This window comes from Saccopteryx leptura, chromosome 4 (assembly GCF_036850995.1).
Source record: "Saccopteryx leptura isolate mSacLep1 chromosome 4, mSacLep1_pri_phased_curated, whole genome shotgun sequence".
Classification (NCBI taxonomy): Eukaryota; Metazoa; Chordata; class Mammalia; order Chiroptera; family Emballonuridae; genus Saccopteryx; species Saccopteryx leptura.
This window is the reverse complement of record NC_089506.1, coordinates 136,008,704-136,023,124: the sequence shown is the minus strand read 5'-3', so window position 1 is coordinate 136,023,124 and position 14,421 is coordinate 136,008,704. Positions and strand designations below refer to the sequence as shown.

Below are 14,421 nucleotides of genomic sequence, written 5' to 3'. Positions count from 1 at the left end.
GTGTGACAGCTTCTGCCTGAATCACAGGCACTCTTACTTCACAAGCCGTGTTTAGGGCAAAGAGCAGGAATTAAGGTGGGGGGATGGAGAGGGTAACTTCAAAACAGACTAAAAAAGAAGCCTGTTTCCTGTTCACAGGAGAGCGCATAGAAAATACTCTTACAGATCAATGAAGAAATTAGTTCTCTGATCATACATTATATTGATCAACAACTCTAACTTGCTCAATAAAACATTCACATAAATTTTTTACAGTTTTACTATTTTTATTTTAAATACCATAGGACACTATTGATTGTAAAGATGAAAAATTCAGTCAACAGATACATCACAAAGGATAAGAAAAATTCTACCATGATATTAGCAAAGGTAAAGGAGAAAATTTACACTGTAAGAGGCACCATTTTCCACAGAATACCTCTTGGCATTTCCTGAATGAATGGGATCAGCAATCTAAATAAATCATATATCAAGAGGTAACAGCAAAAGATAAAATTTTAAGAGATTATTAAAATAACATTTACAAGACTGAACAATTCTTAAACTATTATTAAAACCACAGAGAAAGAACAATTCTTTATAAATTTTTATAAAGGACTGAATGTGCACTGACATCTGCTAGTGATAACCTGGTAACATACAGTTGCTGAACTGTTTGTTTTTATTGTGTTTTCTAACCAGAAGAGATCATTAAAGATAAAGCCTGTATGACACACACATCACTGGGCCTGTAAGCCTCGTCTCTCAGGTGTCGATCCTCTGATAGTTTTATCACTTCTCCCTGATGTCTCTTGCACTCCTGCATGGGTCTCCATGTTTCGGGTCATTGAGTGAAACACAATGTGGTTCTGGCGTGGGTACGTCTTTAGATGCACTCAGCAGAACAGCTTTACGAGGTTCCGTATCATTCAGTTTGTCATTTTCATTGGGCATTTCAAAAACATCTCAATTTGGAATCTGTTCATTTATCAAGTTTTGCCTCTTTCCCCACAGCTTCCATATCTGAAATGTTTGGTGGAGCAAAAATTGTCTGCACCATAATCTTGTGTTTACTCTTTTCATTGGGATCATAGTCAAGAGGCAGCTGCATTACTGACAGTCACAGTCAACCCTGGGTCCATAATTCCACAGTTGGGCCTCGTGTTGTACAAGGAGGTGCTGTAGTCATCACTTCGATACATACTTTTCTATCCAACGGATTTCGCAATTTAAGACTTGTAGCAACTACATCTGTGAAGGGGCCTTTGAATTTGAGGTTTGATCCTGCTTCACTGTGGCCTCAGAGGCGAAGGTCATCATCCGCCATCCAAGAGACCACGCAGAGCGCAGGCTTGCCCTCCACTGCTGGGGTTTACAGAGGACCAGGGAGGCAGTGGCTCAGCCACCTGTGTACGAGGGTTCCCTTCTTTCCACGTCCTTGTCCACACTTGTTTTTCTTCTGGTTTTTAATAGGCAACATCCCAACAAAGCCTACTAATTCATCATAATTTTGATTTGCATTTCCCTGATGAATAATGATGTTAAACACCTTTTCATTAGCTGGGCTCTTTGCCCAGTTTTTAATTGGGTTATCAGTTTTCTTGCTGTTGAGTTGAATGAGTTTCTTTCATATTTTGGATATTAACCCCTTATCAGATATAAAGTTTGAAAATATTTTCTCCCATTCCATAGGTTGCTTTTTTATTTTGCTGATTGTTTCTTTTGCTGTGGAGAAAATTTTAGTTTGATTTCATCTCAATTATTTTGCTTTTGTTGCCCGTGATTTGGTGTCACAACCAAAAACTCATTGCCAAGACCAAGGAGCTTCTTTATGTCTTTTTCTAGAAGTGTTACGGTTTCAAGTTTTACATATAAGTGAAACAAAACATAAAAATTTGACTCACCCCAAAAATGGAGATAAAGTACTAACAAGGAATCTGTATAATCTCTAGCAAAAACCAACCAAAAAGCAACTCAGATAATGACTTTCAAAGTTTCATTGCTTTTGCTTATGGAGATATATTAAATCTTTAAAACTTAAGAAATAAAAGAGCTCTTATCAGAAGCAGTTTAGATGGTATGACAGAGACAGCACAGTATCATCAAACTGAACCCGCGGCTGTGATGCTGTGGTACTGGGACACTCCGCCCAGGTCACTTGGGCTCTCTCTGAGAGCCTTGCCTCAGCTCTACAGTAAGAGTATTTGAAAAGTATCTAAGCACCATAAACTTCTCAAGGAAGTAACAATGATAAAATATCTCTTTTTAATGCTATTACATTTTTCCTTTTTATTGAATTTATGTATTACATTTTTATAATACTACTAATTATGCTATATCTAACACTGTCAATGTCAAAATGAGATCTTATAAATAGCTAGAAAATTGTATTGATATAGAGAAACTGAAATGTAATTTTTAAATCTTGTTTTCCTTCTAATAAGAACAAATTTGGGGGCCTAATTTTTATGAAAATTTACCATTAGTTATTAGTTCACTGCCTATGTTAACAGTTAATTCTCATTGATATATGCCAGGAAAATAGTCTAATACTATCAATCATCTCAAATAATTATAGGTTCTTATTTTATTTTATTTTAATTATTTTGTTTTTTTTTGGGGGGGGGGTTGTATTTTTCTGAAGCTGGAAACGGGGAGAGACAGTCAGACAGACTCCCGCATGCACCCGACCGGGATCCACCGGGCACACCCACCAGGGGCGAGGCTCTGCCCACCAGGGGGCGATGCTCTGCCCCTCCAGGGCGTCGCTCTGCCGAGACCAGAGCCACTCTAGCGCCTGAGGCAGAGGCCAAGGAGCCATCCCCAGCGCCCAGGCCATCTTTGCTCCAATGGAGCCTTGGCTGCGGGAGGGGAAGAGAGAGAGAGAGGAAGGAGGGGGGCGTGGAGAAGCAAATGGGGTGCTTCTCCTATGTGCCCTGGCCGGGAATTGAACCCGGGTCCCCCGCACGCCAGGCCAACGCTCTACCGCTGAGCCAACCAGCCAGGGCCAATAATTATAGGTTCCTAAAGAAAGAAGCAATTAACAGGTGATGAGAGTCAGAAGTGACATGATTAAATATGTCCCTGCCCCATGCATTAAGCCCATTCACATATTTAACAAGAATAAAAATATATATGTATGCCTATGTCTTTATAAGAGTAACTTTTGTCCCCTTGACTACATTCTGAACTTTTATTACATCTAAACTCTGACCTGGTGAGTAACTAATAATATTTCAGGAACTGAGGTATTAAAGCATAAAAATATATTTTATGAAGTCATCTTCTGATGGAGATAGTCTATTATGCTTTTTCATTCATTTGAAGAGAACTCTAAATGTTCACTTGAAGGAAGAAAGCTACCATAATAATACACTGATGTAGTAATGAGATTTTATTAATGTTTAGAATATGAATTTAAAAGACATACTGATGCAAAAGGATGTCCCAGGAAAGCAAGTATAATGAAAAGGTCTTAATTTAAAAGGCCAAAGTCTTAATAAGCCTTACAGTGGCTACCATAAGACTAAACAGAATCTGATATATTTTGGAGGTAGGGAAAGAGGAAGAGGAAGCAGTTGCCTGATCAGGAGATTTTTGGAAATAAATCTTTTGACAGTCATTTTAAAAATTTTTTATTCATCACTTTATGATTTGATTTTGTCATTTTTCTTTAGTAGGTGTACAATTCGTCCTGAATTAGACCACAATTAATTTGATGCACTCTACATATCTTCAAAGATTCAACAAATGTACATATTTTTCTCTGTTTCAGTCAACAAGGTAGATTAGCTGACTAAAAACTTAAAACATTAAGTATTCTTTATTAAAACTCTCATGATATGTGTCTAGGACTAAATTTTCCAAGAATCACATTCTATGTTGATTTAGCTTCTCCAAAACTTACCTGGGTGAATTAAGTCTTTCATATTAAGTCAGTTATAGAAAAACATCAATCAGAGGTCTGAAAAACTTAATTTTTCTTTACTTGTTGCAATTTGAGAAAGAGAAACAAAAGTAGCTGATACAAAAATTTCTATTAAAGCGATATGTTTTGTAGGGTGTGTTCCAGATTCAGAACAGATTTGGTCTAATCACAACATAGTCTACATCTGTATTCTATCACTGAGGTGATGGGAGATCCAGAAACATAAAAAGTTACTGTATTTGTTACACTATGGACTATATCCACATAGTCTTTACCCATTCATCTATTGATCGTCACCTAGGTTGCTTCCATATCTTGGCTATTATAAATAATGCTGCAATGAACATAGTGCCTATATCTTTTCAAATTAATGTTTTTATTTTCTAATAAATACCCATAAGTGGAACTGCTGGGCCACATGGTAGTTCTATTTTTAGTTTTTTGAGGACTCTTCATACTGTTATCCATAGTGGCTGCACCAATACTTAATCAGGGTTTGGGGAATGAGTGAAAAAGGTAAAGGAGAATATAGCCAATAATATTGTGATAACTGCACTGTGGCAGATAATTACTACTTAGTGCGGTGACCACATTGTAAGGTATATAAATGTCAAACCACTAGTTTGTACACTTGAAAGTAATATTATATGCCAACTATAAAAAATGTTTTAAATTAAATAGCCATTAAAATTAAAAGTGGTGCATTTTAACCCTTTAATAACAGGAAAACCAGTTAGCTAATCTGCCCCATGCTTGTTTTATTGCCTCTTGTTATTATGGGTCTCAACCTGTCACTTCTCTAGAGAGTTCTTAAATGACCCCTTAACTATAGTCACCTGCCCTAGCCCCATTCCATGCTTTATTTCCTTTGTAGCACTTATTTTTATGCTAAATTATTTTATTAGTCTGTTTAGCTTTTAGTCTTTAGCCTTTTCCCACTAGAATGTGAGCTCTGAGTGTGAGAGCTCCGCCTTGCTCTCTGCTATGCCTAGAATACCATCTGACATGTGAATGAATGAAAACAAAGGCTGAATGTGAATCACTCCAGTAAGTTTGCAGCCTCATCAGTGTTCTCTGTTGTTGCGGGTATGGAGTTGGAGGTGGGTCAAATCCCACATAGTTAGATTTCTACCATTGTTTCCCGGAAACCTGTCCTTATGTCATAGAAAAATGAAGAGGCAGTGTCCTTACAGCAAAAAGGACCCCTGCCATCGTCCCATCCTTCAAAGTATCACAGGCACAGTCACTCAAATTTTTATTTATTTATTTATTTATTTTTTATTTTTCTGAAGCTGGAAACGGGGAGAGACAGTCAGACAGACTCCCGCATGCGCCCCACTGGGATCCATCTGGCACACCCACCAGGGGGCGATGCTCCGCCCACCAGGGGGCAATGCTCTGCCCCTCCAGGGCATTGCTCTGTTGTGACCAGAGCCACTCTAGCGCCTGGGGCAGAGGCCAAGGAGCCATCCCCAGCGCCCGGGCCATCTCTGCTCCAATGGAGCCTCGCTGCGGGAGGGGAAGAGAGAGACAGAGAGGAAGGAGAGGGGGAGGGGCGGAGAAGCAGATGGGCGCTTCTCCTGTGTGCCCTGGCCGGGAATCAAACCCCGGACTTCCGCACGCCAGGCCGATGCTCTACCACTGAGCCAACCGGCCAGGGCCTCAAATTTTTATTAAACCAAATGCGATACCCTGCCCCTTGGGATCTGGCACTCAGCACCTACACGGCACCATCTTTAACCCTAAATATCCACTCTGATGGATAATGCTGGTCAGGCCCCAGCAAAACGCCTCTTCACCTTGCTTGCCCTATGTATTCAATCAAAAGGGGCTGTGTCTTAACTTCATAAAGGTTTTGGTATTTCAGTGCTGGCAATAAACTCAACTCTAATGTGTGGGAGAGTGTGAGGGGGAGAATTTCTCAGATAGATGAAAAGAGAAATTAATTCACTTGACAAAACTTTACTGTGGAATAGTTATGTATAAAATAGGTTCTATTACATACCAGAGTATTTCCCAGGAGTGCTGTGTTCCTTTTTCTTTCCTTTTTTTTATGTTCTAATTCCTGCCTCAGGAGATACCTGGAAATTAGGACAGTATTTGCAACAGTGGCACATAGCAATTGTGTAAATTTTTTTTCTCCTATTTTTTTTAAATTTATTGTGTCTACATAGATTTAAATGTCCCACCAAATATATCTCCCCCCACCCCTGTGTTCCCCTCGGCCCCTCAATGCCCCCTCCCTCCAACACCCTCCCCCCTTTCCTCCAGGATTTGCTGTCCTGCTCTCTATAATGCTGTGTTATGTATATACAATTTCACCAATCTCTTTCCCTTCTCTGATCCCATCCTCTCATCCCCTTTCCCTCTGTCCGCTTTCCCTCTGGTCCCTTTGATCCCACCTCTGCCTCTATTCCATTCCTCAGTTCACATTGTTCATTGGATTCCTCAAATGAGTGAGGTCAAATTATATTTTTCTTCTCTGCCTGGCTTATTTTACTTAACATAATAGTTTCCAGGTCCATCCATGTTGTCACAAAAGGTAAGATTTCCTTCTTTTTCACGGCTGCATAGTATTTCATTGTGTATATGTATCCACTCGTCCACTGACAGACACTTGGGCTGTTTCCAGATCTTGGCTATTGTAAACAATGCTGCAATAAACATGGGTGTGCATTTCTTCTTTTGAATCAGTGATTTGGTATGCAGCTGTGTAAATTTCTACATATGAAACCATTACTCATTTAATCATCACCAGCCCATCAACAGAACAGATATGTATAATAATTATTAAATTCAGTTGTGTTTTCTATTTTGCCAACTTTCTATTTTGTCATCATGAATGTGTGTTTTTTGGATGGAAAGACAGAATATATTTTATTTAACAATTTTCTCACTTACTGATGATCTTAAATATTTAGATATGTGTATGGGCCTCCATTTGGGCTCTTGCTCTAACTAAGATCCACAATTTTTAGGGATAGGCTTGCAATGAAGAACATATTCTCTTTGTTGAATATGTCCTATGCTGGATCCCTGTACTGGTTACTATTACTGCATAACAAAATTACCCCAAAACTCAGAGGGGAAGGTCACATATAGGTTATTGTCCAGTTGTGTTTTTAGCTGGAGAAACCTAAAACTCTTGGTCACTAAATTGATTTGATTCCCCTATAAGATTCCTTTTCCTAATAAAGTATGTTATAAGTGGGATATTCCCTAGGGAACAGATTGAGCAAAGCTTTGCATGCTGGGAGTTTTTAGGGGGTGCTTTCCCAAACAATATCTGTAAGGGAAGAATAATAATTTCCTATTGTTGATTTAATAAATTACCACAAACTTGGTGGTTTAACCCAGTACAATTTATCATCTTTCAGTTCTAGACATCAGAAGTCTAAAATGAGTTGTCAGGTCTGTATTCCTTCTGGCTCCCTTAAAGAGAATCCATTTTCTTAACTTTGATCAAGGACACCTCTATTTCTTGAGTTGTAGCTTCTTCTTCTGTCTTCAAAACCAATGGCACAGCATATTCCCTCTTCTCTGGCCTCCTAATTCTCTCTTATAAGGACCTTTGTAATTACCTTTGGCCCACCAGAGATAATCTATCTCCAGATCTTTAACTTACTCACATCTGAAAAATTCCTTTTTCCCTGTAAGGTAACATATTCACAGGCATCTCTGGGAGGCCTTTATTCTGCCCACACAGAAGGGACGGAGCAGGACTGGGCAGAGGAGAAGCTGAACTGTGATGCTGATGTCATAGAGATGTCAGCCAAGCACATGAGTCTAAACCAGGCATGTTCTTCAAAGATGTCCCAGATGGAGGCAAGACATCAGCCCTTTGCATTCCTCAAATTGACCAGTCAATGAATACTACTGCCCCAGAGAGGAAGCAGAGACTAAAGCCTGGCAGTTCCCTTCTACCAAAGACAATTCCTGGGGAGATGCCCAGGAATAACCTCAGAGTAGGGGCACTCTCAGGTTGGAGGATGAGGGAAATGAGTGTTGGGGTCCTGAAGACTGTATCTGAGCAGTGCACCACAAACCCACTCAAGTTCACCGCTTGCCCTGCTCAGATTCACTTACTTTGTACAGCAGGAAGTCCTACCATTTTGGAACAGCTGCTCTAATCTGGCTAATCTCTTTTCCTGGAGAAAATTTATAAGACGTTAAGTGGAACAAACTGTAGCCCCACTGCTGTATCTGCTTTAAAAACTGTGGCTGACACTGATAATCCTCCTCCTCAACTACTCCTTCTAGATTACATGTGGCTAGTGCTCCTGCTGGGTTAGAGGGTTTACCTGGTGAGTGAACCAGACCCTCGTCCCTGAAAGATATGGTTAATCCCTCTCACCATGCCCTTCACAGGCCACAACTACTGCTTAGGTCTAGTATCACCAAAATGGGACAAGGGAGACATTCAGGAATCACTGCATGCCAAATGTATTTTTGCTTTTCTCCAGAAGTCACACCTCCTTAAGCAGGGTTGGTTAACCCTGCCAGGACGATGGCACCTTTCCTTTCCGCTGGTCTCTTGGCACTAGGAACCTGAAGTGACCAACACTTCTTGCTCGACCCCAAGCAGAAGTGTTCCCCTTTGGGGATCAGAAGCTCTAGACCCACAAATCCTAAAGTTCTGAGGACTGGAGTCGCACATTTCTAAGGTGGGTCACTAGAAGTGATGGTAAGTAGGTCCATTCCTACAACATCCCTTGCTTCCCAGAGCCTTGTGTTCTACAGCATAGGGACACATAGAATGAATGATCTGCAATGGTCCTCTAACTCAGTGGTCCCCAACCTTTTTTGGGCCACAGACCGGTTTAATGTCAGAAAATATTTTCACGGACCATCCTTTAGGGTGGGACGGATAAATGTATCACGTGACCGAGACAAGCGTCAAGAGTGAGTCTTAGACGGATGTAACAGAAGGAATCTGGTCATTTTTTAAAAATAAAACACTGTTCAGACTTAAATATAAATAAAACAGAAATAATGTAAGTTACTTATTCTTTCTCTGCACACTGGTACCAAATGGCCCATGGACTGGTACCGGCCCATGGCCTGGGGGTTGGGGACCACTGCTCTAACTCGTTCCTTCCACTCTTGCCCCCTACAATCTATTCTCAACAGAGCGACCAGTGTGACCCTTTGGACAAGTAATGCAAATCGTATCATTGCTCTGCTCAGAACTCTACCATTCCCCATTTTACTCAGATTAAAAGCCAAAATCCTTACAATGGCCCTGAAGGCCCTCTGCAAACCTCTCTCTCCCTTGCTTACTTCACTGATGTTATCTCAGAACCCCCTGCCCGGTCTGCTCCACACAACCTCTGTGCTGTTCCTCAAACATGCCATGCACACTTCTACCTAAGGGCCTTTGCACTTGCTATTCTCTCTTTCAAAACACTGTTTTATTATTCAGAATAACCTAGGCACTGTTGCAATTGCAGACTGTCCCAAAACCTCAGGGTTAAAGCAAGAGAGTTAATGGGTCAAATGTTGGCTCTGGTCCATGTCATCTGGGTTAAGATGAAACCTGAAGGAGCCTCTTTTCTCTGGAACTCCACTGGCTGAAAGAAAGGGAACATGACAGGCCATGCTCTGGCTAGTCAAGTTCTTCACCCACTGCTGCTTACATTTCATTGGCAGAAGCATTCATATTCAAGGAGATGTGACATGTAATTCTCCCATGTGGCCAGAAGGAGGAGAATAAAAACATAAACAACAGTCCTAAAGACAGCGACCGTCAGAGAAGTTTCGCGGTGGGCTCTCTCTCTCTCTTCAAACTTCTGCTCAAGAGTCAGGTTCTCAGTGAGGCCTTTCCTGGCCATTCCGTGTAAAATGGTAACACCCTACCTCCATCCCTCTCCTTCATTTTGTTTTTCCCCAAAGTACTGGGTTCATGTGCACGCACACACACATTTGCACTTTTATTTTGTTCAGTTCCCGCCTCCCAGGGCCAGAATGGAGCTCCAGAAGAGCAGCGCCTTTGTCTGTCTGTGTGCCCTGCTTCCCGGGCCCCTGCACAGGGCTTCCGGAGGGCAAGCCCTCAGTACTAGCTGAGGGAATGTTCAGGGTCCATTTTAATTCCTACTCCCATTCACATCAGGAGTTTGAGAGATTAATTCATGGCATTTGTTTGTTTCCAAACTTCTTCTGACCTAGTTTAAGTGATGAGAAAAGAAACAAAATAAAAAAGGAAATGGTTGTTTATTATGTCCTTTGATATCTGAGGCTCTCGGTGTGATTCTGTCTAGGAGAGGATGTGCAAGAGAGTTGTAGGAAGTATAGCTTTTCGAAGACATTAAAATGTTTGTCTTTATTAGTTGCAACATATTTCTGACCTACAAAATACTGACATCTAATGTAAAGTTATTTTTAATTAAACATGAATATTGTTAAAATGTATTCAGGGAACCAATCACACAGTAGAAAGTAATTCTTAAGAAGATGAAAATTTTCTCAATTGCAACCACAGACAGCATACTACTCACCACGCTAAATACCAGGCCATGGTTAGATAAATTGCTGTGTTTCGGCATTAGGTTACTTTCCCACATGTTCTCCTCTCCCATATTCTCTGCAAATGATAAAACTAAGAGAAGAAAATTGTAAATTAAAAATCCATATCTGCATTATGGAAGAAAACTTTTGGCTTTAAGTGCTTTATGATGATTATTGGGACATATTACAACACTATTATTTTTATCTAAATAATATCTCAAATGGCAGAGGTTTTTAGTACCATGGACATGTGAATCAAGAAACAGGGTCACTTAGGAATTCAGGTTTTATTATTAACGAAGTAGGCAACTTGAGGTAAATTTTTGGACCTTAGTCATGTCATTTAAAAATTATAATTATATAACCAACCCCATGCAGGATCTCCTGTGAATGAGTGGATGGTTCTAAACCCTTCAGGATATTGTGACACGAGACACGATATAAAGTTGGGTGACTTTCTTACGTCTCCCACGGGGACAGAAACTGAGTTGGACCCACTTGCTGCGGCTCCGTGCTGGCGAGAGCCGGCCGTCACCGACGGCTGCTGATTTTGAGGCACGCGGATGAGTGTGGAGGTTTCCTTCTCTAGCACGGTCAGCTGCATGGCTAAAGCACTGGTTTTAAAGTTGCTGTAAGAAAAAACTATTTTCAATATAATTTTGCCTTTTTTTATTAGGACACTACACAGGGTGCAAGCAAACATCATTATAAAAATATCCTATCTACCTGAGAAAAATGATTTAACATAAAAGGGTAATATTATGAGTTGGGTCACTCACCTGATATGAGCTAAAAATGAGCAGCATTGAAGTCTCTCAGAGATTAAAAAAATAAACAGAAATGAATATTTTCATAGGAAATAAAGGACTGCCAGAAATTGTATAATAGCATTGTAGGCGTGTCTCAGAAATCTTTTGGTTACATATGACAGATAACAAACTCAAATGGTCTTAAAGCAAAAAAGAGAAGAAATAGGGGAGATTTCTTTCTGTTTATATAATTGTAAAGTTCCAAAGTCTCTACTTTCTAGCAGCTCAATAGTATAACCAAGACTTGTCTCTCCCTATTGTCTTCCTTTATTTTACGTGAGTTATTGGTAATTTTTAAAATGTGTCTAGTTTCCATTATCCATTCCTAATTAGAACTCAATGTCCTTTTGGGGAAAACTTCTCCCCCACTGTGCTTATTCTTAGTGAGGAGATGATACCAGCCAGTATCTTATCTCTGCTGAAACTAAGAGAAACAGATTCAACCCTGCCTGTGTATTTCCCTTCCCCCACCCTGGGGACATCAGTGGTGGGATTCAGCTGGTTCATACCAGCTGGGCAGAACCAATACCTAATTTTTTGTTGAGTTCAGTGAACCTGTTGTTAAAATGGCACTTGTAATCACAACATTGTATTCTGAGCACCCTCAGTAATATTCATTCTGTCCATAGATGAAAAAAACTTGATGGAACTATGCTTGTAATATTTATTCATTTCATAAAATGCATTATATTTTGATGAAATAGTAAATTTTAATTCCCTCATATTTGTTACTTCCCTCATATTTGTAGGAAGTGAGGATGCCGATCAAGAATAGGGAGATATTTTAAATATCAGTTTTATTGTTTTTTGTCAAGTATTATTTAATTTTTTTATTAATATTTTAAAACTCTATAACATAGTCTAATTTTCTGTACCTCTTTTATTCTTATTTAAGTATTAAATGCATGAAATAATAAACTACCTTTTGGTATATCAGTTATTTATACTTAAAATGGTCATTAGGGAACCAGTTGTTAATTTATTTGAACCCCACCACTGGCAGACATATTACTTATGCTTAGTCAGGGTGGTGCTCTCTCCTGAGAGTCTCAATCTTGAAACCCCACCAGGAAGGAAGCAGCAGGGACAATGCCATACCAGAATCGAAAGCAATGTCTGCTGTGCTTCCCAGCCCAGCAGCACAGTCTTTGCTCCTGCCCACTGTCAAGCCTGGTTTTCACATCCAGTCAATTCTGGGGGCCCCAAAGTGTTTCCCTTTGCTTGGATGCTTGGGTCATCATGCTGCTTGACCAACAGAGGGTGATGACTCTCTGGGGATGGCCATGTGGGGTACAGCCTCCCCCTCTCTGTCCCACCACACTGCGTACTGTACCTTTCCACATCTTCCTCATCACACTGAGAGTTCCCTGAGAACAGGGCCTTCCCTTATGGTTAGGCAGGTGTCTGGTCAATACTAGACATTCAAAATAATCTGTGTTGAATGAATAGATTAATTGATGAAAGAATCTCTTTGAAGAGAAAAGACATGCTTGTATTAATTATAAAATTTAAGGCAGTTTATTATGCACAAATCATAAAGGCTTTTTACAAAGTGTCAAACTGTCAGAAAGAATATTTTTATGCTGTTTTATGAGAAGTTACTGCACATTCTTTGAGGATCTATATACCTGTCAGGACTAATCTTGTTTCATCCCTAAAATTTAATCTGAAGGTTTCTCCAGGGCAGATTGATATCTATCTAATGGGGATAAATACTATCCATTTGCTGCCAGGAAATGCCTCTTCCTAAATTAAACGAACAATCAAAATCTCCTGGTTGGTTGACGCCTGCCAGTACGCTCCGCCTCCCGCTCCGTGGAGCCACGCCCCGGCCGAGTGGGAACAGTTTGCTGGGTTTGCGAAGCGCAGCTCCTCCTGTTCTCACGGTGAGGCCTGTGCCCTTCACTGGAGGAGCGCAGGTTCAGCCTCGCTGCAGCGTCAGGGCCAGTGCTAGTACACTGTGGGCAGCACGCAGAGTGGCAGGGCAGTGTGGTAGGCATCAGGATGCTAAGAGGAGGCATACAATTCAGCAGGGCCTTCCTCCTCCTCTCCCCCTTGTCCTCCCTTTCTGTTGTCTTCCTGAGCAGTGCGACATGCGGCCAGTAAGGGAGGTGGAGAGGGTGGTGTGTTGGGGAGAGTTGGCCCCAGGGGAGCCCCTAGGGAAGAACTGGGCCCCAGGACACAGACCTACTGGGCTCCAGAGCCTGAGCCAGTGAGGAGGGTGCCCCTCAGGCACAAGGGTGAAGGAGGAGGTGAGAGGCTGGGTACACACCCAGGGGCTAATCAGATAAGGCAATCTATATGTTAAGCACAATGTAAGCCAGGCTCTCACTGTCAGAAAATAGAATTAGAAATATGGGGAAAGAGAAACAGAATAAACCCTGCAGAGGTGGGTGGGAACTGATGTATCAATATAAACTGGGAGTTTTAGATAGATATTAATTTCCTAGGGCTGATGTAACAAGTTACCACAAACTGGGTGGCTTAACATGACAATCAATTGTTTCTCTCACTGTTCTGGATTTCAGAAGTCCGAAATCAAGGTATGGGCAGGGACACACTCTGTCCAAGGCTCTGGAGGAGAGGTCTTCCCTGCCTCTCTGCCAGTATCTGGTGGCTCCATGTGTCTCTAACCTGTGACCACATCGCTCCGGGTCTATCTCCAGCCCTCCTCTGTGCGCTGTCTCCTCCGAGTGTCTGAAAGGAAACATGATTGCATTTAGGCACACCTGGAAAACCAGCATAAGCTTCTCCTCTCAGAAACTTAATCACATTTCTTCCATAGAAGGTAATATTCCTATGTCCTGGTGATTAGGATGCCTGGTTCCAGGGATGGAGCAGAAACAAATACAAGATGTGCGTGAAACATCTGGTTATACAAGAAAATGAGGAATTACACAAGAATGACAGAGACATGTCAAAAGGACACAGAAGCCTGCTAGAGAAGGCTCCTTCTGACTCAACTGGGGACAATTTCAGCATCAAAATGAATAATGATGATAAGATTGAATAAAACAAAAAACCACAGATCCATGGAAATAAAAATAAGTTAGTGAATAAATCAAAAATTTATTGAGGAATGAGTATTTACATAGTACCAAAGTGCTTCCACATAAAACGCTTATTAATTATAAAGTGGAAATTTTCAGGATAAAAGCCTGGAGACACCACTGTAATGAAATGAAAAACATGAACATCATC

The 14,421-nt window shown here is 40.9% G+C and overlaps 1 pseudogene; it reads right to left on the bottom strand.

Moving 5' to 3' along the window:
* Nucleotides 1–673: 673 nt before the first annotated feature.
* Nucleotides 674–11,015, bottom strand: LOC136404251 (vesicle-associated membrane protein-associated protein A-like; annotated as a pseudogene).
* Between the last annotated feature and the right edge of the window lie 3,406 nt (nucleotides 11,016–14,421).